The sequence below is a fragment of the Protopterus annectens genome, chromosome 3.part1, assembly GCF_019279795.1.
Source record: "Protopterus annectens isolate FY-2018-M chromosome 3.part1, PAN1.0, whole genome shotgun sequence".
Taxonomy (NCBI): Eukaryota; Metazoa; Chordata; order Ceratodontiformes; family Protopteridae; genus Protopterus; species Protopterus annectens.
In genome coordinates this window covers 1,595,585,188-1,595,608,441 of record NC_056732.1, presented here as the reverse complement: position 1 = coordinate 1,595,608,441, position 23,254 = coordinate 1,595,585,188, and the positions used below count along the sequence as shown (strand labels likewise).

At 44.6% G+C, this 23,254-nt stretch overlaps 1 protein-coding gene across 1 annotated transcript in view; it reads right to left on the bottom strand.

Moving 5' to 3' along the window:
- The window catches only part of LOC122798569 (zinc finger protein 729-like), a 920,500-nt gene that overhangs the window by 428,504 nt on the left and 468,742 nt on the right, over positions 1 to 23,254 (bottom strand). The gene's annotated exons all lie outside the window — the stretch shown is intronic.

Genomic DNA, 23,254 nt, shown 5'->3' with positions numbered 1-23,254 from the left:
AGGCAGTCGTCCAAGCAAGTATATATTTGAACTCTGTCTGCAAAAAGAAATCACTGGTGCTAGGCATTTTGTGAAGACCCTGGGTGCAGTAGATAAGCCAAAGGGCAGTGCAGAGAATTGGTAATGCATTGAGCCAGCTATAAATCTGAGGTATCTTCTGCATGATTGTCTGATTGGGACATGCAGATATGCCTCTTTTTAGGTCTAAAGTCACAAGCCAAGCCCTCTTGCCTAGCATGGGCAGAAGCTGCTGCAGAGTTAACATTTTGAATTTTGGGATATCCAGGAATGTGTTTAGGATAGACAGGTCCAGTATTGGTCTCCAGGCTTTGTCCTTTCTGGGCGCCAAGAATAACCTCGAGTAGAATCCTAGTCCCTGCTCTTGCTGTAGTACCAACTGAACAGCTCTCATTGTCCATGAGGGATGAAACTTGTTTTTGTGCCCCGGCCCACTGATTGCGTGGCAGATCTGGCATACCGTTTGGCCTTGGCAGGGTGTGAAAGTAGAACTTGTAGCCTTGTGATACAATATTTAGGACCCATTTGCCCTGGGTGACCTTGTGCCAATTTTGTGAAAAAAGTGCTAGTTTCCCCCCCCCAAAGGGGCTGCCAGAAGATAAGTGCTTGGTGCTGGCAGGGAAGTCATTGAGACAGTTTCCTGTATGGCTGTGATTTTTCCTTTCCACTTTTGGAGGTAGAAGCACCCCATTGTTTAGGCCTGTATGAGCATTGGGGATGGGATCTGCCTCTGGGACGTTTATCTGCCTCTTTGTGGCCTGTCTAACACTGGAAAGGACCAATTCTTTGTAGGCCAGTTCCTGCTAAATCTGGGGGGTTGTACCTGCAAGAAATCCTTGACTGTTTGCATAGATTTAGCTTTGTCCTCCATTTTCTTCAACACCTCTTCTGCTTTAACACCAAATAAAGTATCATGCTGTAACGGAGCATCTAATAGTTTTGCTTTGACATGATCGGGCAGATTCTGTTCTTTTAACCAAGCATGCCTCCTAATGACAGAACCCGTAACAGTGGCCCTGCACGGAGCATCTAATAGTTTTGCTTTGACATGATCGGGCAGATTCTGTTCTTTTAACCAAGCATGCCTCCTAATGACAGAACCCGTAACAGTGGCCCTGCAGGAGGCCTCTAGAGAATCAAAACCACAATGCAATGCATGCTTTCCTACTTGTTCAGCTGCATGCAATAAATCCTGCATTTCTTTATTTTCTGCACATTCTGAATTTAACATTTTCTGTTTAAGCAGTGGCATAAGGTATTGCTGACATTTAAGCATATGAAATTGGCGATTTAAAAATCTTACAGCCAAGGCAGCAGAAGTATAAATCTTTTTCCCCCATCTGTCCAGGGCCCTAGAATTCCTATCAGAGGGGATATGTTTTTTTGCAGTGGAAGCCTTGACCCCTTTGGGACCCTGAGAGATGGTTTCTGGCTTAGCAGTAGGGTTTTTATAAAGAAATTTATGTGAATCTGGAACCCTGTAGTATCTGTCTGGCTTAACAGGGGCTGGTGGTAAATAGTCTGGAGATAGACTGGACTCTGAAAATACATCTACAATGTCTAAAACAGGAGGGAAAGCAAGGGGCCTGTGCCGAGGTAATAAAAGTAAGTCTCGGAGCCTTTTCTTGGATTCAGAGTAATCTTGGCTCTCCCAGTGGAAATGCTCCCTCATAGTATGCAGTCTCCCCAAAAGAATAATTCTCAGGAGGAGAGGCTGACGGGATAGATTCTTCAGCATCAGAATCCTCATAGGGAGGAATGGAATATTCCTGATCGGAAGAGGAATCAGAGGAAATGGAAACCTGGTTTGAAGATTCATATTCTATCTCTTGCCTAGGCCTCTTAGGTGGGGGATTGGAACACCTGATCAAAGTAATTAGGTCTTTAAGCATCTGTTTTTTTTAGGCATGGTGGCCTGTCCAGGAGAATGCTGTACTTGTTTCTTTGTCTTCAGAACTGCTTTAGTCTTTGCCTTTGACGCTGAAGTAGGTTTTACATACAACTGTGTAGGCCTGAAAACACCCTCAGAAGCAGATGCCTGCTCAGCGGCTCCGGACCCATCTGAGGGAATAGTTTGAGTGACCTTGAGTTTCCAGTGGCCTAGTCGGCTCCACGTGGGAGTCAGAAGCTGCCCGTGGCTCTGAGGTAGCGGGTGTCAGGGGCTGTGAAAGCACCTCAGAGAACCGGCGACAGGCCTAGCGGGAGCCTCGTCGGTTTTGGACCTCAGATGCCGGTCCTTTTCTTTGCGCTTTTTATAAACTCCGGTAGTCAGCTGTTCCGACGGCATTATATAAACCTTCTGCCAAAGTAATGAAATGCAAAATCGTACCGATGCTTAATAGTGCATTGGTTAAACCTGGCACAAAACCGACAACTAGCAACGTTGTGATCAGGGCCTAGGCAAGGAATACAGTAAGAGTGAAAATCCTTATGAGGTATTTGCTTCCAACAAGAAACACAATTATTAACTTTCTGACATCGGTCTGGAGCAAGAAAAAAAAAAAGTTTCCCCAACAGGGTACTTAGCTTTAATGAAGACTTCGGATCCGAAATTCAAATTTAAAAATCTCCGGAGTCGGCCGACCGGCACTTGCGAACTGCTTTTGCTTCGGGCACCATGCGGCAAGAAAGACTGAAGAAAATGGCGTCGGCTGCTCTTTTATACCCCTGGCACACTGACGTCAGGGAAGAGGCGACAGCAACCCACGCCGGACCAAGACTTTGGAATTCAGACCGACTGCAGGTAGCCTGCCAGTAGGATAACCCAATTGTAATGACTGCAACAGTGAAACACGAACATCCTTAACCACCACACAACATGCTACACAGTACAAACAGCACTATGCTACACGTACTAGAGATCAAACTACCCTAAAAAGGCAAAAATCTCAGAGGCATGAAAAGTACACACACTAAAAAGATAACAATCCTAAACTTAAGCATAGCTATCTACCAAACCTATCCTTTAAAACTATACCTAAAGGGTAATGGGGGAAGCACTATAAGAAGCATCAAAAGGGATACATTTTTTTTACAGAGCCACAGATCAAGCTGCTGACTGGAATGGCAACAAATATGACCTAAGGTATCTGCAGGGGAGTGGGAAACTGTGGGTAGGGGAAGTGGAGCCTGGCAAGTTGAAGTCTTGGATTTCACCAGGATCGGATCAAATAACCCACAGATCGGATCCAATAACCCACAGGTTGAAACTAGACAGAGGACAAAATCAGATCTATGTATCTGTAACCAGAGAGAAAAACTGAGATTCAGACTTTCTAAACAAAAAGGAGGATGGAAAACGAACAAAGGCCAGGATGGGTGTGGGAAGGTCTACATTAGTCAGACTTGGACTGACCTTGGTTTTGGGAGGTTCAAGATTTCTTTTTGCAACTCCCTTGCCATCTCTTATAAAATGTCTATTCACCTGTAATTTTGTTGAGACTGTTCATTCCGCTTGCAAAAACTGGATAAGGACATGGAAAACGAGGGCTGAAAATTCTTAGATTTCTGAAATCAACTTACCCCTTTCATCACAGTTCATCACCTCTGCAGCAAAGGGGCCAAACACAATCTTTATCCAAGGGTGACCTTAAAAGCTCACTTATCTGGGACGTTCTGAGAATGCAGCCATGCACACCTTCCCAAAAAACAGTACCAGTGGTCATAGCTCTAGAAGTAGCTTCAGTTACACACACACAATGAGTAGTGACCCGCACAATAAAATACTCCATTTACTGTAGAGCTTTCCTCACAAGAACTCCCTCCACTTCCCACCACAATCCAATTACAACACACACCCCTCCCACACCCAAGTTACTCTACCACCACCCCTTTTTTCCTTCACTATTATCCTGCATTAGTTCACTTGCACTCTAATCCCTACAATTGTTTAATTTCTCCCACAAAACTTATTCCTCCTAATTTCACCTCATCTTCCTCCACACCAAACATGCTGGTTTTGCTCTTCCCTCTCACTACTCTTCCCTCTTTCTACCCTAACCCTTCCTTCAGCATCACTAAAAAACATACTTGACTATTACCTCATCTCCACCACAAGCTTCTCAAATAACCCTAACTCTGAACTTCTATTCCTACCCTAAAGTTCCCAATACTAACCACTACAACTTAAAACTAATATAGATACCCACACTGCTTCAAACTCTTTCACTGTCAAAATTTGTGTGGGGACATTCACCCCAACCATACTACACAGACGAAAAAAACTATAATTTATCACTCAATATTGGCAGCATATACAATAAACTGACTTTTTCACCTGGTTAATACACACTAACCTGGATAGCCTTGCTATTACAGAGACCTGGCTAAAACCAGAAATAAGACACGGAAACACTCTCGGTTACAGCATAAGAGTAGACAGAGCACATAAAAGGTGGTAGAATAGCCCTAGTCTTCCCAAATAACTTGATAGTTACCCCATACTCAAATACTACACCACAGTTCTGTACAGCTGAAATCCTTAGCACATTTCTAAATCTTCTCATCTACGAACATCTGCACTGTTTTATACATCCCTCCTGGGATAAACATTCCCGTTCTACAAAATACTCTAGCCTGGATATCTGAAACAATGCCAAACGAAACCAATATCCCACGGGATTGTTAACACTGACTGGCAAGGCCCTATCCTCACACCACTCGAATATAAACCTCTGTGGCTTTACTCGGCTAATAGACACTCCAACCAGATATAGCCCCCCCAAAACATCCAACACTCCACCCTGGATTGGATACTAGTCTCTAACCCTTCTAACTTTATATCTTAAGTGACCACCTACCAGCCTATACTCAAAGGACCATCATTCAACTCACAAAGCAACACAAGCTCAAAACTATACGCAACCTACAAAAATTCAGAGGTATTTAGTGAATCTCAAAGCCATAGACACTGGTCCACCCTATAAAGACTTCCCCTTAACGATGCAGTTGAACATTTCAACAGCACTTCATTAAGCATTTTTAACATGCTAGACACTCGTGAACAAAAATAAAAAATAACCATGACTCACCAAATCATGCAAAAAAGTTGAAACTTTATAAAAGTTCTTTTCACAAAATGTGTAACGCATCAGTAGGAAACTGATTTGCAAGAGGCACTGCAGGACAGTAAACAATTTTTAAAAGGCTACTCAAAATTAGCACTGCTTTTTCAGTTCATCCAGTCTAAGAGTGCACTATGGGAACATTAAGCTTTAGCAAAAAACTACTCATCAGGATAGTCTGCCCCTCTGACATGGAGGATTACAAATAGAATAAAATTAGCAGTGACCACTTTCTTGTGAATATAGGTTTACAATGCACAAACATATGTTTTTTCAGTATTTTTATGTACTGCTCCTTTAAATTACAGAATTTAATAAAGTTATGTACTCACTATAACATTCCAGAGTTGTCCATCTTCATTTATCCTTGACCAATGGGTTTTGTTCTGAGCATCAGAAGTCAGTAATTTTCATATCTGGCGCAAGCCAAAAACTCTCTACCTTCAACCATACCCACAGTGCAGCTCTTAGTTACCTCAGAGTTTTCAGATTACAGCTAAACAGATGCAAGGACAGGAGGCCTGATGAAAACCATATCTGCTACATAAAAGTAGCAGAATGTGGAGGAATGTGCCCTATCCCATCCCACCAAAGGACATTATCAAGGCCTGGAGGAGGGAGTGAAGAGGAGAATAAATGAAGACGGACAACTCTGAGGGAACGTTTACATAACTTCATCTGAAGTTGTCAATCTGCATTTTACCCTTGACCAATGGGACAGAGGCTACAGCTACCTTAGATCATTGGCAGATTCAAGGAAGGACATTCCTGAGCACCACTGAACCAAAGGATGCTCTTCCCCTGAAGACCAGGTCCACCTTGTAATCGGTAAAGGGATAAGGGAAAGCACAAGTTGCTGCTGCACAAATGTCATCCATAGAGCACTAACATCTACATTTATGGTAGGTACAAAACTGTACTATGTTAATCGTGCATACAGCTGCAGTCATAACAGATGGGTAGAATCCCAAAGCTAAGTAAGGGTGGTAGGCACTAAGTGGAACTAGGAGGGGCTGGGATGCCCTGCAGGACTGCTGTGGCAAAGCCCGCTCTAGATTTAGAGTATAGTGGGAGGTGACAGTGCTTGGAGAAAGTGTGCAGTGAACTCCAGGTGGCTGCTTCCAAAATATCCTTGGTAGGGACCCCCCTGAGGAAGGCTGCAGAGGTAGCTGTGGCTCTGGTGGAGTGGGATCTGATGCATGCAGGCACAGTTTTTCCATGAAATGAGTAACAAAAGCGTATGCAGTGGGCTATCCATTTTGAAATTGTCTGTTTGGAAATAGCCTTTCCTTGAGCACCTGCAGCATAGGACACAGTTGCTCAGATTTCCTGAATGGCTTTGTCCTGTCCAAATAATAACGAAGTTGTCTGTGAATGTCCAAGGAATGTAGTAGTCTTTCCCCTTTGTTTTGTGGATTAGGATAAAAGGTAGGCAAGTGTATAGTCTGATTCAAAGCTACACTGGATACTACCTTTGGCATAAAGGTAGGGTTGGTTCGTAAGGAAACTGTCCTGATGGAAAATGATGAATGGTTGCACAGCCATGAGGGCCGAAACCCTGCGAGCTGAGGTGATAGCCAGAAGAAAAGCTGTTTTCCATGACAAGTACTGTAACTCTGATGAAGAAGCTGGCTCGAAGGGAGGAAGGGTCAGCTTTTCCAATATGAAGCTGAGGTCCCAAGCAGGGACTGGTAGTTTCCTTGGGGGTTTTATATTCTTTGCCCCTCTGAGGAACTGCCTTAAGAGAGGATGAGAGAATAAAGGAGGATCTGTGTTGTATTCTGCAGAAATGGCTGAAGCGTGGATCTTGATGGAGAAGGAAAGTCCATTGTTTAACATCTCAGCTAGGTACTGTAAAATTTGAGGTATATTTATTACCCAAGGATTCTGTCCCTTCTTTTGATTCCAGGCACAAAATCATTTCCATTTGGCGGAGTAGGCCTTTCTAGTAGAAGGTTTTCTGGCCTCCAAGATGACATCCTGCACCTCCTTGGAGAGGAGAAACTGTTGGGAAATCAAGGAATTCTCCATGCAGCTAGATTTAGAGTTTTGAGATGGCTGTGAAGAGTTTTGTAGTTGTGCTGGGACAACAGAAGAGGGACTAGAGGTAGGATCCATGGTGGGGAATGTGTCAGGCTCTTCAGGAGCGGATACCAGTGTTGCCTTGGCCAGTCTGGAGCAATGAGAATCATTTTCGGCCTCTCTGCTCTGGCTTTTAATAGAACTTTGGGCAGCAGAGGAAGAGGCGGGAAGGCATAGACGGTCAATGTTGTCCAATTGAAGGAAAGTGCGTCCACTTTCCAGGCCTGTGGATGATAGGTCCTTGAACAAAATTTTTTCAACTGGCAATTCCTGTGGGTAGCAAAGAGATCTGTCTGGCTGACCCCATGCCCGAGTTATCTTTGTGAAAATTTGAGGATGCAACTTCCATTCGTGTGGATCTGTCATATTTCTGCTTAGGTCGTCTGCCAGTGTGTTTTCCTTCCCTGGCAGGAATTGTGCCTGTAATTGAATTTTCAATTCCAGTGCTGTGTTCCAAAGGGTCATGGCTTGCCTGCACAGGGGGTATGAATGAGTTCCCCCCTGTTTGTTTATGTACCACATCACTGTGGTGTTCTGTCCTTATCAATAGCTGGCCTGGATGCAGTAGGTCTTTGAAGGTCATAATAGCCTTTTGCACGGCTAGCATTTCCTTTTGGTTGATGTGAAGGAGCTTCTCATTTCGTGCCCATTTTCCCTGAATGCACTGATCTGTCATGTGTGCTCCCCAGGCGAGTCTGAGGCGCCTGTTGTGATTATTTGAGTTGCTTGAGGTACACAGAAAGGAAGACCTGTGTTTCTTTGGCAAGCTTGAGCCCACCACATAAATTCCTTTTGAAGGCATGGAATGAGTGGTATAATTGCTTCCAAGCTGTGGCTGTGTTGAGACCATAAGTTTTTTAGGTACCATTGAAGTTTCCTCATATGCAGCTTTGCACATGGGATTAGTAGGATGCAAGATGCCATGAATCCCAGAGCCTGCAGGACTTTCCTTGCAGTTAGCCTGGTGTAAGTTGCCATTTTTCTGAAGTACTGAGACAGTTGCCCTTGCTTGTCTGGCATGAGGTAGGCCATGTGGGTGGTTGTATCCAAGCTGGCACCCAGGAAAATTATTTGTTGAGAGGGTATTAGTTTTGATTCCTTTTTGTTGACTGTGTATCCCAGGAAGTTCAACAGTTTTATTACAAACGCCAGGTGCTGCAGTAGTATGTCCTTGCTGTCCGCTTGGATCAGGCAGACATCCAGATATGGGTAGATTTGTATCCCTTGTAGTCTGCAGAAGGCGATTACTGATGCCAGGCATTTCGTAAACACTCTGGGCGCAGTAGTTAAGCCAAACGGCAATGCAGAGAATTGGTAATGGGTTGAATCTGCAAGAAATGAGGTATCTTCTGCAATCTTGTCTGATAGGGACATGCAGGTATGCCTCCTTGAGATCCAATGTTACCAGCCAAGACTCCTTGCCCAGCATGGGAAGAAGCTGCTGTAATGTGAGCATCTTGAATTTTGGCACCTGAAATGTGTTTAGTATGGATAGGTCTAAGATAGGTCTCCAATCTTTGTCTTTCCTTGGTACCAGGAATAGTCTGGAATAAAACCCTTGACCTTGTTCTTTTGCAGGTACCTCTTGAATTGCTTTCATGTCCATGAGAGCTGAAATTTGTTTTTGTGCCTCTGCCCTTTGATTTTGTGGCAGGTTTGGCATGCCTCTCATTTTTGGAAGAGTGTGAAAGTGGAACCTGTACCCTCTGTCTATAATGTCCAGAATCCATTTGTCTTTTGTAACAATATGCCAATTTTTTGAGAATGTCAGTTTTCCGCCCGAAGGTGCTGCCATTAAAGCTTTGCTTGGCAGGTGTAGGGGGAAGTCATTGTGTCCGTTTTCTAAAAGACTGTGATCCATCTTCTCCACCTCTCGGGGTTGGTGCTTGCCACTGTCTGGCTCTGAAAGATCCTGGAGGTTGTCCTCTACCCCTTGGACGCCTGCATCTGTCCCTTTGAAGTTTGTCCGTGGCTGGAAAGGACCAATTTTTTGAAGGCCAGTTTCTGCTGAAACGTGGAGGCTGTACCTGCAGGAAATCTTTCACCGTTTGCATTGATTTCGCTTTATCCTCCATTTTCTTTAGTACCTCCTCTGCTTTAACACCAAACAATACATCTTTTTGAAGAGGTGCATCTAATAATTTAGCTTGGACATGATCTGGTAAGGTTTGCTCTTTGAGCTAAGCATGCCTACGTATAACAGACCCCGTAACAGCAGCCCTACATGAGGCCTCTAAAGCATCAAAACCACACTGCAAGGTATGTTTACCCACTTGCTCTGCACCATGCAACAAATCCTGCAACTCTTAAATCTGGTTGTTCTGGTTGTGTCATCTTGCTTTTCAACTGAGATATCAAAAACTGTTGATACTTTAACATATGGAACTGACAATTTAATGGCCTCATGGTTAAAGTGGCCGAGGTGTACACCTTTTCTCCCCCACCTTTCTAAAGATCTGGAATCTCTCTGCAGGTAATGGATTTTTAGCAGTAGAGGCCTTAATTCCCTTGGGACCCTGTGAAATAGTTTCTGGGTCAGCAGTATGGCTTTTATATAGGAACTGGTGAGAATCAGGAACCCGGGTAATACCAGTCTGGTTTAACAGGAGCTGGAGGCAAGGAATCAGGATTAAGGCTGGCTTCTGTGTATACATCATCCAATATATCTAAAACAGGAGGGATAGCCAGAGGCCTATGCTGGGGGAGCAGAAGAAATTCCCTGAGCCTTTCCTTCCCAGTGAAAGTGTTCCCTCAATGTATGCAGGGTTTCCCCAAAAGAGAAGTCCTCAAGGGGGGGGGGGGGAGACAGAGGGAATAGACTCCTCTGCATCAGTGTCTTCAAATGGAGAATAAGCACAATCCTGGTCCTCAGATAGTTCTGAGGTAATAGAAGCTTGATCTGAGGAAGGGTAGTCTTCCTCTAATCTGGACCTTTTGTCAGAGGGGGGTTGAGAACCCCTGATAAGAGTAATCAAATCCTCAGCCATTTTAAGCATCTGTTTTTTAGGCATGGTGCCTTGAGAGGGTGCCTGAGGAACCTGTTTTTTGGTTTTCATGGCCGTTTTAGATTTAGTGAAGGCTTTAATAGAGGAGGAAGGCCTGAAGACCCCTTGAGAAATGGCAGGCCTGTCTAAATTCTGAGTTTCCCCGCCAGGAGTGGCGTCGGTATCTGTAGTAGGAATGGGGGCCGAGGAGCCTGCGACCTCGGGTACTGAAGACACCGGTAATGTATTGTCATCGGTACTCAGGGGCTGCGTAGGCACCTCGCTGAGTACCAGAGAACTGGTAGTCGGCCTTAGCGTGGTATCAGTAGGTGGTGCGGACTTCGTATGTCGGTCCTTATCTTTGCGTTTTTTGCTCAAAACTGGAGTCGGAGTATCCGACGACATAATATAATTAATTTTTTTGCCAAAGAAGTGAAGGGCGAACTCCGCCTGACGCTTAATAGTGCGTTTGTTGAATCTAGCACAAAAACGGCAGGCCGAGACGTTGTGGTCTGGGCCTAGGCGAGGTATACAGTAAGAGTGGATATCCTTATGCGGTATTTGCTTCCCACATGAAATGCAATTAACTGTCTGACATCGGTCTGAGGCAAGAAAAGTTTCCCCAACGGGGTACTTAGCTTTCAAGACGACTTCGGCTGAAATACTTTCGTAAATCTCAGGAGCTGGCCGACCAGCACTTGCGAACTGCTTCTGCTTCGGGCACCGCACGGCAAGAGACTGGACAAAATGGCGTCGGCTGCCTCTCATACCCCTGCCGCACTGACGTCAGGGAAGAAGCGACGACAACCGACGCCGGACCTAGACTTTGGAATTCGGCCGACCGAGGACCCGCCTGACGGCAGGATAACCCATCTGTTATGACTGCAGCTGTATGCACGATGAACATCTGGACTTGACAAGGGAGAACATGCTTCAATGAAGTCAAATGAGTGGCCGAGGCAGCCAAGACTCTCTCCACAGCCTCAAATGCTGACCCCGCTGAAGAGGGAAGGGAGCTCAGAAAGTACAGTTGTGTACACTTACCACAAATGTAGATGCTGGAGTGTATTCACTGTTGCAGTCATCACATTTGGGTTATCTGCTTGCAGGTAGCCCTCAGTCGGCCTGATTATCGAAGTCTTGGGTCCTGAGTCGGTTGCCGTCTCTTCTTCCATGACGTCAGGAAGTCAGGGGTATAAAACATGCAGCAGATGCCATTACATCAGTTTTTCTTGCCCTAGAGGTCAGGTGCCCCCATAATGGGAAGCAATTATATACAAGGTTACACCTCCACAAAAAGCAAATACACCAGAAAGCTTTAAGCATACTAAACAAGAATAGAGGTATAGTCAATAGAAGTCAGGGGGGCTGGAGGGAGGGAAACCAGGACTGCGACAGTGAATACACTTGAACATCTACATTTATGGAAGTGTACACAACTGTACTATGTTCTTAGTGCGTCACAGCTGCTGTCATCACATTTGGGTAGATTCCCAAAGCTAAGGATGGGAGGAGGCAATTAGCATTAGGACCAGCTACAAGGACCTGCAAGACTGCAGTGGCAAAGCCAGCTCTGGATTTAGAAAAATATTGGCAAGTGGTAATGCTTGGTGAAGGTATGTACAGAACTCCAGGTAGCAGCTTCTAGGATGTCCCTGGTAGGGACACCTCTGAGAAAGGCTGTAGAGGTAGATGCAGCCATTGTGGAATGTGGTCTTATCCCCTGTGGAGTAGGTTTTCCATGGTGCTTATAGCAGAAATGAATGCAATGCCCTATCCACTTAGAAATGGGATTGCTTTGAAATGGCCTTCCCCTCTGCCCCTGCAACAAATGCAACAAGCAGCTGTTCAGATTTCCTGAGAGGGTTAGTCCTGTCCAAGTAAAATCTAAGTTGTCTGTGCACGTCCGAGGAGTGCAGTATTCGTTCCCCTTTGGTTCTGTGGATTAGAAAAGAAGGCTGGCAATTGAATGGACTGATTTAAGGGCCACACTGGATACCACCTTAGGTATAAAGGAAGGATTGGTCCAGAGGGACACCCTGTCATGAAAGATAATGAAAGGCTCCACTGCCATGAGGGCTTGTAATTCCGACATCCTTCTTGCTGAAGTGATGGCTAGAAGGAAGGCTGTTTTCCAAGAAAGGAATTTCAACTCTGCATTTGCAGCTGGCTCAAAGGGAGGTAGAGTGAGCTTTTCCAATACAAAGTTAAGGTCCCAGGCTGGTGTAGGGGCTCTCCTGGGTGGTCTTAAGTTTTTGGCCCCTCTGAGGAATTGCTTCAGCAGTGGGTGAGAAGAGGGGTGGCTCTAATGTGCTGAAATGGCTGAGGAATGAATTTTGACGGAAAAAGAAAAGTCCTTGTGAAGCATCTCAGTTAAGTATTGAAGAATATACAGTACATTGAGCACTGCTGTGCCCATCCCCTGAATTTGGCTCCAGGAACAGACTATTTTCCATTTTTCAGTACAGGATTTTCTAGTACTAGGCCTCCTTGCCTCCAGAATGACATCCATCACTTGCTTACTGAGGGATGGTAAAAGAGATTAGGTAATTAGCCAGGCTGCAAGGTTCAGGGCTTGAAGCTGTGGTTGCAGAATCTGGCCCTCCTGCTGGGACAGCAGGGCAGAGGTCTGAGGCAGGTGCCATGGTGGCAGCAGTGACACTGCGCAAAAGGGGGTACCAGTGTTGGCATGGCCAGTCTGGTGCAATCAGTACTGTCCTTGGTTTGTCCTGTTTGATCTTTAGTAGTACCTTGGAGAGGCAGAGGGGTAAAGGCATAAACTGATGTTTTTTTCCAGGTGAAGGACAGGGCATCCACTTTCCAAGCATGTTTGCAGGGAGTCCTTGTGCAGAATTTGTCCAATTGGCAGTTCTGGGGGGGAGGCAAACAGGTCCATCTCTGGGCTCAATTTTTGTTTCTCAACATGTTGAATATCTTTGACTCCACTTGTGTGGGTCCATGAGATTTCTACTTAGTCTGCCAGTGTATTTAGCTTTCCTGGCAGGAATCGAGCCTGTAGGTGCACTTGGTAGCTCAATGCTGTGTTCCACAGAGCCATGGCTAGTCTGCAGAGAGGGTAGGAGTGGAATCCCCCCTGCTTGTTTATGTACTACATAACAGTGGTGTTGCCCTTGAAGGCTGTCAGAGCATTCTGTACAGCTAACATTTCTTTTTGATTGACATGCAGGCATATATGATTTGGGTTCCATTTGCCCCGAATGCACTGCCCTGCCAAGTGAGCCCCCCAAGCATAATCTGATGCATCTGTTAGGGTTTGGGCGGCAGGGGGTAGAGTGAATGGCAATCCCTTGTTTTGATGGCAGGCCTCTGCCCACCAAAGGAACTATCTGTAGACAAAGTATGATAGGAATCATTGTTTCTCGATCCTGAGAAAGTTGACACCGTAGATTTTTTTTTTAGATACCATTGTAGTTTCCTCATATGAAGTCTTGCATATGGAATTAGTAGGATGCAAGAGGCCATGAACCCCAGGGCTTGCAGTATTTTCCTTACAGATAGCTGGGTCTTTGTGGCCAGGTAGTTTGAAGTAGACTGTCAAATGAACTAGTTTCTCCGGCGTGAGGTAGGATATCTGGGAAGTTGTATTCAAGCTTTCTCCCAGAAATACAATTTGTTGGCAGGGTACAAAGATGTGATTTATTTTCGTTTATGGTGTACCCCAGAGACGTTAGCAATTTCTTTACAAATACCAGATGATTTAATAGTATGTCCTCTTTTTCTGCCTGAATTAGACAATCGTCCAGGTATGGGTATATTTGAACATGTCTTTGCCTGCAAAATGCAATGACTGGAGCTAGGCACTTTGCGAATACCCATGGCACAGTAAAGCCAAAAAGCAGTGCAGAGAAAAAGTTGCGTCTTACCATAATGTTCCATCTGTGATGTTAATCCTCGTTCAGTCATTACGCATGGGTACCAGTTCCAACCTCAGAACCGAGCCGGCTATTTTCCAAGCTCGTGTCAGCCACAAACTCTCAGAAGGTGAGATCCACTAGAAGCCCCAGGAGGGGGATGGAGGGAGGGTCATCCACTATAAGCCCCAGGAGGGGGATGGAGGGAGGGTCATAATGAATGAACGAGGATCAACATAACAGATGGAACGTTATGGTAAAACAACAACTTTATCTGATGTTAATCATAGTTCATTCCTTACGCATGGGACAGAGTCCCCCCAGCTACCTTATTTCTTGGGAGGCCCTCATGGAAGGACTTTCCTGAGCACCAGAGCCAAATGATGCTCTTCCCCTGGAAGCCAGATCTAAATTTGTAATGACTGATGAAGGTATGTGATCTAGCCCACGTAGCAGCTGCATAAATGTCATGTAAAGAAGCTCTAGCATGGAAAGCAGCTGAGGTTGCTACTGACAGTAGAATGAGCCTTGACAGTGGTAGTTAACTGAACATTATGCTTGCAGTAAATAAAGGTCATGCAGTCTTTCAACCACTTAGCCAACGTGACCTTGGAAATGGCACATCCTAATCTAGGTCCAGAAAGGCCAAAAAAAGCGGATCTGACTTGCGAGAAAAGTACAGTTGTGTACACTTACCATAAATATAGATGTTAGAGTGTATTCACTGTTGCAGTCATTACATATGGGTAATCTGCTGGCAGGCTGCCCTCAGTCGGCCTGAACAACAGTCTTGGGTCCTGCGTTGGTTGCAGTCTCCTCTTCCACGACGTCAGGGGTATAAAACATGCAGCCGATGCCATTTTATTCAGTTTTTCTTGCCCCAGATGTCAGGTGTCCCCCAAATGGGGAGTATATATGTTCTTAGTGTTTCACTGTTGCAGTCATTACATTTGGGTAGAATCCCAAAGCTACGGATGGGAGGATGGAATTAATAGCATTAGGAGTGGCTATAAGGCCCTGCAGAACTGCAGTGGCGAAGCCTGCCCTGGATTTGGAGAAGAGAGGCAAAAGATAATGCTTTGTGAAGGTATGAACAGAGCTCCAATTAGCCTCTAGAATGTCTTTGGTTGGAATCCCTCTGAGAAAAGCTGCTGAAGTAGTGGCAGCCCTGGTGGAATGTGACCTGATCCCCTTGGATACCAGTTTACTATGGTGCAAGTAGCACAAACGAATGCAGTGGCTTATCCACTTAGAAAAGTCTGCTTTGATATAGCCTTCCCCTCTGACCCTGCAGCAAATGCTACCAGTAGTTGCTCAGACTTTGAGATTTGGTCTTGTTTAAGGAGAATCTTCATTGTCTGTGTACATCCAATGAATGCAGAATCCGCTCCCCCTTTTTCTGCGGACTTGGGTAAAATGTTGGCAGGTGAATTGTCTGGTTAAGAGCCACACTGAATTGTCTGGTTAAGAGCCACACTGAATTGTCTGGTTAAGAGCCACACTGAATTGTCTGGTTAAGAGCCACACTGAATTGTCTGGTTAAGAGCCACACTGAATTGTCTGGTTAAGAGCCACACTGAATTGTCTGGTTAAGAGCCACACTGAATTGTCTGGTTAAGAGCCACACTGAATTGTCTGGTTAAGAGCCACACTGAATTGTCTGGTTAAGAGCCACACTGAATTGTCTGGTTAAGAGCCACACTGAATTGTCTGGTTAAGAGCCACACTGAATTGTCTGGTTAAGAGCCACACTGAATTGTCTGGTTAAGAGCCACACTGAATTGTCTGGTTAAGAGCCACACTGAATTGTCTGGTTAAGAGACACACTGAATTGTCTGGTTAAGAGCCACACTGAATACCACCATAGGCATATAAAAGGATTGGTTCCTGAGGGACACCCTGTCCGGGTAAAATGTAATAAAAGGCTCCACAGCCATGAGAGCCTGTAGTTCCGAAACCCTTCTTGCTGAAGTGACTGCCAAAAGGAAAGCTGTCCAAGATAGAAATTTTATATCCGCAGTAGCTGCTTGTTCAAAAGGAGGCAGGGTGAGTTTTTCCAGCACAAAGTTGAGGTCCCATGCAGGAGTTGGTAATCTTCTGGGAGGCCTTTAATTTTTGGCCCTTCTAAGATACTGTTTAATCAGAGGATGAGAAAAGAGGGGAGGCTCTGTGTTGTAATGAGCAGAGGCATGGATTTTTATTGAAGAAAAAGATAAGCCCCTTCAAGCATCTCAGTCAAATATTGTAAAATCTGAGGAATACTGGGCTTTGCTGTGTCCGTTCCTTGTGCTTGGTTCCAAGCGCAGAATCTCTTCCATTTAAAAGCACAAGATTTTCTAGTACTAGGCCTTCTGGCTTCCAAATTGACATCCATCACAGATTTACCGAGAGGTGTTTGAATAATTAAATGATCAGTCATGCTGCAAGGTTCAGAGTTTGGAGCACAGTGTGCAGAATTTGATTGTTCTGCTGAGACAGAGGAGGTATTTGAGGTAAGTACCAAGGAGGAAGTAGAGACATATTCCTTAGAATTGGGTACCAGTGCTGGCGAGGCCAGTCCTAAGCAACTAGGATCATTTTTGGTTTTTCCTGTCTGACTTTTAGTAAGACCTTGGAGAGAAGGAGCAGAGGGGGAAAGGCATAGACTGAAAGGTTTTTCCAACTGAAGGACAGGGCATCCACTTTCCATGCTTTTCTGTGATAAGTCCTTGTGCAGAATTTGCCCAGCTGATAATTTTGGGGAGAAGCAAATAGATCCATGTCAGGGCTCCCACATTTTTGTTAACATGCTGAAAATTTGTGGATCCAGTTTCCATTCGTGCGGGTCCATAAGATTTCTGCATAGGCCGCCTGCCAGAGTATTTTGTTTTCCTGGCAGGAATTGAGCTTGAAGATGTACTTGGTAAGTCAAAGCTGTGTTCCACAATGCCATGGCTAGTCTGCAAAGGGGGGAAGGAATGTGTACCCCCCTGCTTGTTTATGTACCACATAACCGTGGTGCTGTCAGTCTGCATCAGTAGTCGTCTTGGATGAAGTAAGTCCTTGAAGGCTGTCAGAGCATTCTGAACAGCTAGCATTTCTTTCTGGTTGATATGCAGAATATTTGTTTTGGGCTCCATTTGCCCTGAATGCATCTCCCTGCCAGGTGAGCCCCCCAAGCATAGTCAGACGCGTCTGTAGTTAGGGTTTGGGTGGCAGGGGGCAGAGTGAATGATAATCCCTTGTTTTAGTGACATGTCTCTGCCCACCAAAGAAACTCCTGTTGTAGGCAGGGAATGAGAGGAATCATTGTTTCCAGACTGTGACAATGTAGACACCATTGTAGGTTCCTCATATGCAGTCTCGCATATGGAATTAGTAGAATGCAGGATGCCATGAACCCCAAAGCCTGCAGAATTGGTCTTGCAGATAACTGGGTTTTTGTTGCCATTAGTTTGAAGTATGTTGTCAGTTGTCTGTCTGGCGTAAGGTAAGCCATCTGGGTAGTTGTATTCAAGCTTGCACCCAGGAATAATGGAGAGGGTACCATTTGGGATTTTTCGTTTATTGTGTACCCTAGGCATGTTAGATGCCTTTTTACAAGCACCAGATGTTGAAAAAGAGTGTCCTTGTCCTCTGCTTGAATGAGACAGTCATCCAGATAAGGATAAATTTGTATGCGTCTTTGTCTGCAGAATGCAATTACTGGTGCCAGGCACTTTGTAAAGACCCTGGGTGCAGTAGATACGTCAAAGGGCAGTGCAAAGAAATGGTAATGCAAAAAACCTGCCTTGAAGCGGAGGTATCTTCTGCAGGATTCCCTTATTGGGATATGCCGGTATGCCTCTTAAGTCTAGAGTCACTAACTAAGCGTTCCTGCCCAGCATAGGCAGTAGCGGTTGTAAAGTTAGCATTTTGAATTTTGGAATTTCCGGGAACGTGTTCAAAATCGATAAGTGCAGTATTGGACGCCAGGCATAGTCTTTTCTGGGTACCAGGAAAAGTCTTGAATTTCCTTTTCTGGTACTGGCTGAATAGCCCCCATATCCATGAGGGACATAACTTGCTTCTGAGCCTCTGCCCACTGATTGTGGCAGATCTGGCCAACCATTTGGAACTGGCAAAGTGTGGAAATGAAATCTGTACCCCTGGGATTTTATGTTTAATACCCACTTGTCCTGGGTAATTAACTGCCAATTTTGAGCATGAAGTGCTAGTTTTTCCCCCCAAGGGGGCTGCCAAAAGATAAGTGCTTGGTGAAGGTAGAGGGAAGTCATCGAGACTGCTTACTGTAGGGTTGTGCTTTTTTTCCTCCAGAATTGGAGGTGGAGGCACCCCATTGTTTGACCTGTAAGAACCCTGCGATTGGTATCGGGAGCCTTTTGAGCGCTTGGATTTGCCTTGAGTGGCTCTGTTGGACACAGGAAAGGACCAGTTTTTAGTAGGCCAGTGAACCTGGGTGGCTGCACTTGCAAGAAATATTTTACAGTTTGCATAGATTTAGCTTTGTCTTCCATTTTCTTTAAAACCTCTTCTGCCTTATTTCCAGAGTATCATGCTGCAAGGGGGCATCCAACAACTTGGCTTTAACATGATCAGGCAGATTTTATTCCTTGAGCCAGGCATGCCTTCTAAATCACTGATCCCAGTAACCGTGGCCCTGCAAGAGGCCTCAAAGGAATCAAAACCACATTGCAAAGTACGCTTTCCAACCTGTTCTGCTGAATGCAATAATTCCTCATTTTCCACACAATCAGAAATCATCATTTTCTGTTTCAGTAAACCCATAACATGCTGTTAAGCATATCAAACTGGCAGTTTAAGGCCCTAATTGCCAAGGTTGCAGACATATAAACCTCTTTCCCCATCTATCCAGCACCCTGGAAACTATCAGAGGTGGTAGGATTTTTGGCTGTAGAGACCTTTACACCCTTGGGACCCTGTGAAAGTCTCAGGATCAGCAGCAGGACTTTTGAATAGAAATTTGTGGGAGTCAGGAACCCTGTAATATCTGTCTGGCTTACTAGGAGCCGGAGGGAGGGAATCAGGAGCCATGCCTGATTCCGAACACACATCAACAATGTCTAATACAGGAGGTATTGCCAAAGGCCTATGCTGACGAAGAAGGAAATCCCTAAGCCTATTTCTTGATTCAGAGAAGTCCCGACTCTCACAGTGAAAATGTTCCCTTAAAGTATGCAAAGTTTCTCCAAAAGGGTAATCCTCAGGAGATGCAGATGGGATTCTTCTGCATCAGAATCCTCACAGGGTGGAATAGAAAATTCCTGATCATAAGAGGAATCAGAAGAAATGGAAACCTGATCTGAAGATTCATAGTAAGTGCCTTGCCTAGGCCTCTTAGCGGGGTTGGGGAGGTTGGGAACCCCTGTTCAAGGTAATGAAGTCCTCAGCCATTTTGATAATCTGTTTTAGGCATAGGGGCCTGAGCACGTGGCTTATGCGTCGCTTTTTGAGACAGATGTTTTTGATCTTGTTTTTGAGGCTGGCATTGGTTTAATATAAAAATGTTGAGGCCTGAAACACCCTCAGAAGCCGGTGCCTGCTCAGCGGCTCTGGACCCATCCAAAGGAGAGACATCCGCAGGTTCAATACTCAGAATCTTGCAGCATACCGGACTTCGAATGGGTCTCGGTAGAGGCCTGAGACTCAAAAGTATCGGGTTTCAGGGGCTGTGAAAGCACCCGAGTACCGGCGAACCTGTGACAGGCTTAGAAGCTTAGTCATCGGTTTTGGACCTCGACAGTCTGTCTTTCTTTGCGCTTTTTGTGACCTCTGGTAGTCTGATTGCTAACAGACATTTCAGGTTAATTAAATCTTGATCCAAATTTTTTAGAAGCAAAACTATACCGACGCTCAATAGTGCGTTGGTTAAATCTAGCACAAAACAGACAGCAAGGCACGTTATGATCTGGGCCTAGGCAAGGAACACAGTACAAATGAAAATCCTTAAAAGGTATTTGCTTCCCACAAGTAATGCAATTATTAACTTTTACTGACATTGGTAAGGAGCAAGAAAAAGTTTCCCCAAAGGGGTACTTTTGCTTTAATTTGAAGACTTCGGTTCTGGAACTCTAATGCGAAAAGTTCAGGAGTCGGACAACCGGCACTTGCGAAGTGCTTCTGCTTTGGGCACCACGTGAAAAGAAATACTGAATAAAATGGCGTCGGCTGCATGTTTTATACCCCTGACGTCATGGAAGAAGAGACAGCAATCGATGCAGGACCCAAGACTTTGTTATTCAGCCGGACTGAGGGCAACCTGCCAGCAGATTACCCAAATGTAATGAATGCAACAGTGAAACTTGAACATCTTTAGTTCTGTCCAAGTAGAAAAAGTTGTCTAGGGTATGTAGGCAATACTCTCCTGTGAATGATCGGGAAAAAAAACTGGCATTTCAAAGGTTTGGTTAATGGACAGGTCAGAAATCACTTTGGGCAAAAAGGTAGGATTAGTTCTCAATGACATTCTGTCCTTATGAAAGGTCAGATACGGCATCTTGATGCACAAGGCTTGATGTTCAGATATACATCTGGCAGAAGTAATGGCAACTAAGAAAAAAAAAAAAGTCTTCCAGGACAAGTATTTGAAGTCGCAAGAAACTGGTTCGAAGGGCGACGTTGTCAAAGCTTGTAAGACAAGAGCCAAATCCCATGGTTGAATGGGTTCCCTAAAGGGAAGTTTTAGATGAAAAACACCTTTTATGAAGGTCCTGCATAATTGGAGACATGAGAGAAGAATCTTGGACCACACTGTGGAAATTAGAAATGGCGGCATGAACTCTGACCGTGGAAAAAGAAAGACCAGACTGGAATAAATCAGACAGATGTTCTAGCACTACACGCATTTGTGTTGAGAACGGATCCATCTGTTTTTCTTTTAGCCAGATAGTAAACCTCTTCCACTTGCTGAGGTATGTATTTCTGGTAGACGGCTTATGAGATGCAATGAGAATGTCACATACAAATGAGGATAGATCATTCTGCCTGGCAATCACTGGAAATGGAGGAGCCAAGCTGTGAGCTTTAGGCTGTTTAGGTTGGGGTGAATCAGGTTCTGCGTATGGGAGATCAAGTCTGGGTTTGGATTGAGAGTCCACGGTTGATCTAGCAGGTGAGGACACAGGAAGGGGAACCAAATCTGACGAGGCCAAAATGGTGCTATGAGGATTAATTTGCTCTTCAAACGGTGGGCTTTCTTCAGGACCTGGGGAATGAGAGGAAGAGGAGGAAATGCATAAAGTAGAACAGAGGGCCAATCGTGGACTACAGCGTCCCTGGGTGACTGTCCCAGAGGGGGAATCAGGGTGAAACAATTGCTGCATTTGTAGTTGGTTGGGGAAGCAAAGAGGTCGCAGCAAGGAAGACACCAGCGGTTGAAAATCTCCGCCGCTATCAAGGGATTCAGGGACCACTCGTAAGAATGCACCTGCAGAGTCTGTCTGGTATCACGCTGGAACTCCCGGGAATGTGTGTTGCTAGAAGAAAGCGGTTGGTAGCCATCGCCCATTGCCATAATCTCATGGCCTCCCGGCAAAGGGGATAAGACTTCACTCAGCCTTGCTTGTTGATGTACCAGACCACCACCATGTTGTCTGATTGAATCGCAATGGTCCCAGACGGCAAAGGGGATGAAATGCGCCCTCAACTCCAGAACATTTATATGCAGATGGGCCTCCATTTCGGACCACGTACACTGGGCAATCTTTCCCTGAAATAGGCCCCCCACCCCTTCACGGAGGTGTCAGTGGTCACTGTGGCCGTGGGCTGTTGGGGGAGAAAGTACAGTTGTGTACACTTACCATATATGTAGATGTTAGAGTTTATTCACTGTTGCAGTCATTACATTTGAGTAATCTGCTGGCAGTCGGCCTGAATATCAAAGTCTTGGGTCCTGCGTCAGCTGCTGTCTTCCTCTTCCATGACATCAGGGGTATAAAACATGCAAGGGGGGGCGGAGCAAAAATTATATATCCATTTTCAGTAGAGGCCCGGGGAGAAAAGCTCCAAGCATGAGTAAATTATAACATTCAAAACATCAAAAAAATGACTAGTTTCAATTACATAGCAAAACATAAGAAAAGTTATTAATTTGTGAACAAAGTATTGTTTCATTAGAGTAGGTGTATAAAATAATCAAGTATTGATTCTTTAGTGGGTTTCATATACAATCAAGCAAGAGTTAAAGTATTTGAGCATTAACATTCCTTTGAAAAAAAAGAATCATTAAGTTAGGAAAAAAGAAGAGAATAGGAAGGAAAAAATTGAAGGTAAAAAGAGTGGGTAAGTAATAAATTATTCAAGAATTGTAGGGGGTATTTGTCTTGGAAGCAGGAGAAAAAAGGGGGAGAATAAAAAAGAAAAGTATGATTCAATCAGGCTTTGAGCAGGGGCAAAGCCAATGTATTTTTAGGTGATCTCTGAGGCGTTTCTTAAAGATTGGTGTAGATGAGAGAGAAGTGAGTGTACTAGGAAGCTTGTTCCAGATTCTACCCACAACATTAGAAAAGAGTGACTCTCCCGCTTTGTTATTAGATAAACTGTTTGCAATAAGCAATTTATTAGCTGAGCATAGTGTTGTAAGATTTTTATATGGGGAGATCAAATTAGAGAGGATAGGAGTATTATTAGGATGGTGCAGGATTTTTTGTGCAATCACCAGTTGATTGTATTGTAGTTGGTTTTGTAGTTCTAACCATTTGAGTTGTTGAAGGTTGAGACAGTGGTGGGTTCTATAAGGGGAGCCAGTGGCAAATCTGGTTATATTATTGTAGCTAGTTTCAAGTTTGGTAAGATTATGTTTTGATAGGTTGGTATAAATGGCAGATGCATAGAATAGGGCACAAGTAAGAGGAGTCTGGGCAATGGATTTCTTAGCTAGTGGGGTAAGGAAGGGTTTTATTCTATACAGAAAGCCTAATTTTTTGACAGTTTTTATAGTATTGTTAACATGGGCATCGAAGTTGAGGTTATGGTCAATGGTTATGCCAAGGAGAGGAGTAGTAGAATCAGGGGAAATGCAGGTTCCATTGTCAGAGGTAATAGTGAAGTGGATTTGTGGAGATTTTTTGGTGGGAGTAAAAAGCAATAGTTTAGTTTTTTTAGGGTTAAGGAGGAGGCGACGTTGGGTGAACCACTTTTCAACTGTCTTAAATACAGTTTGTGAAAGGGTCTGGAGAGAGAAAGAAGACTTGGCAGTACAGATAAGAGTAGAGTCATCAGCATATTGTATACAGGT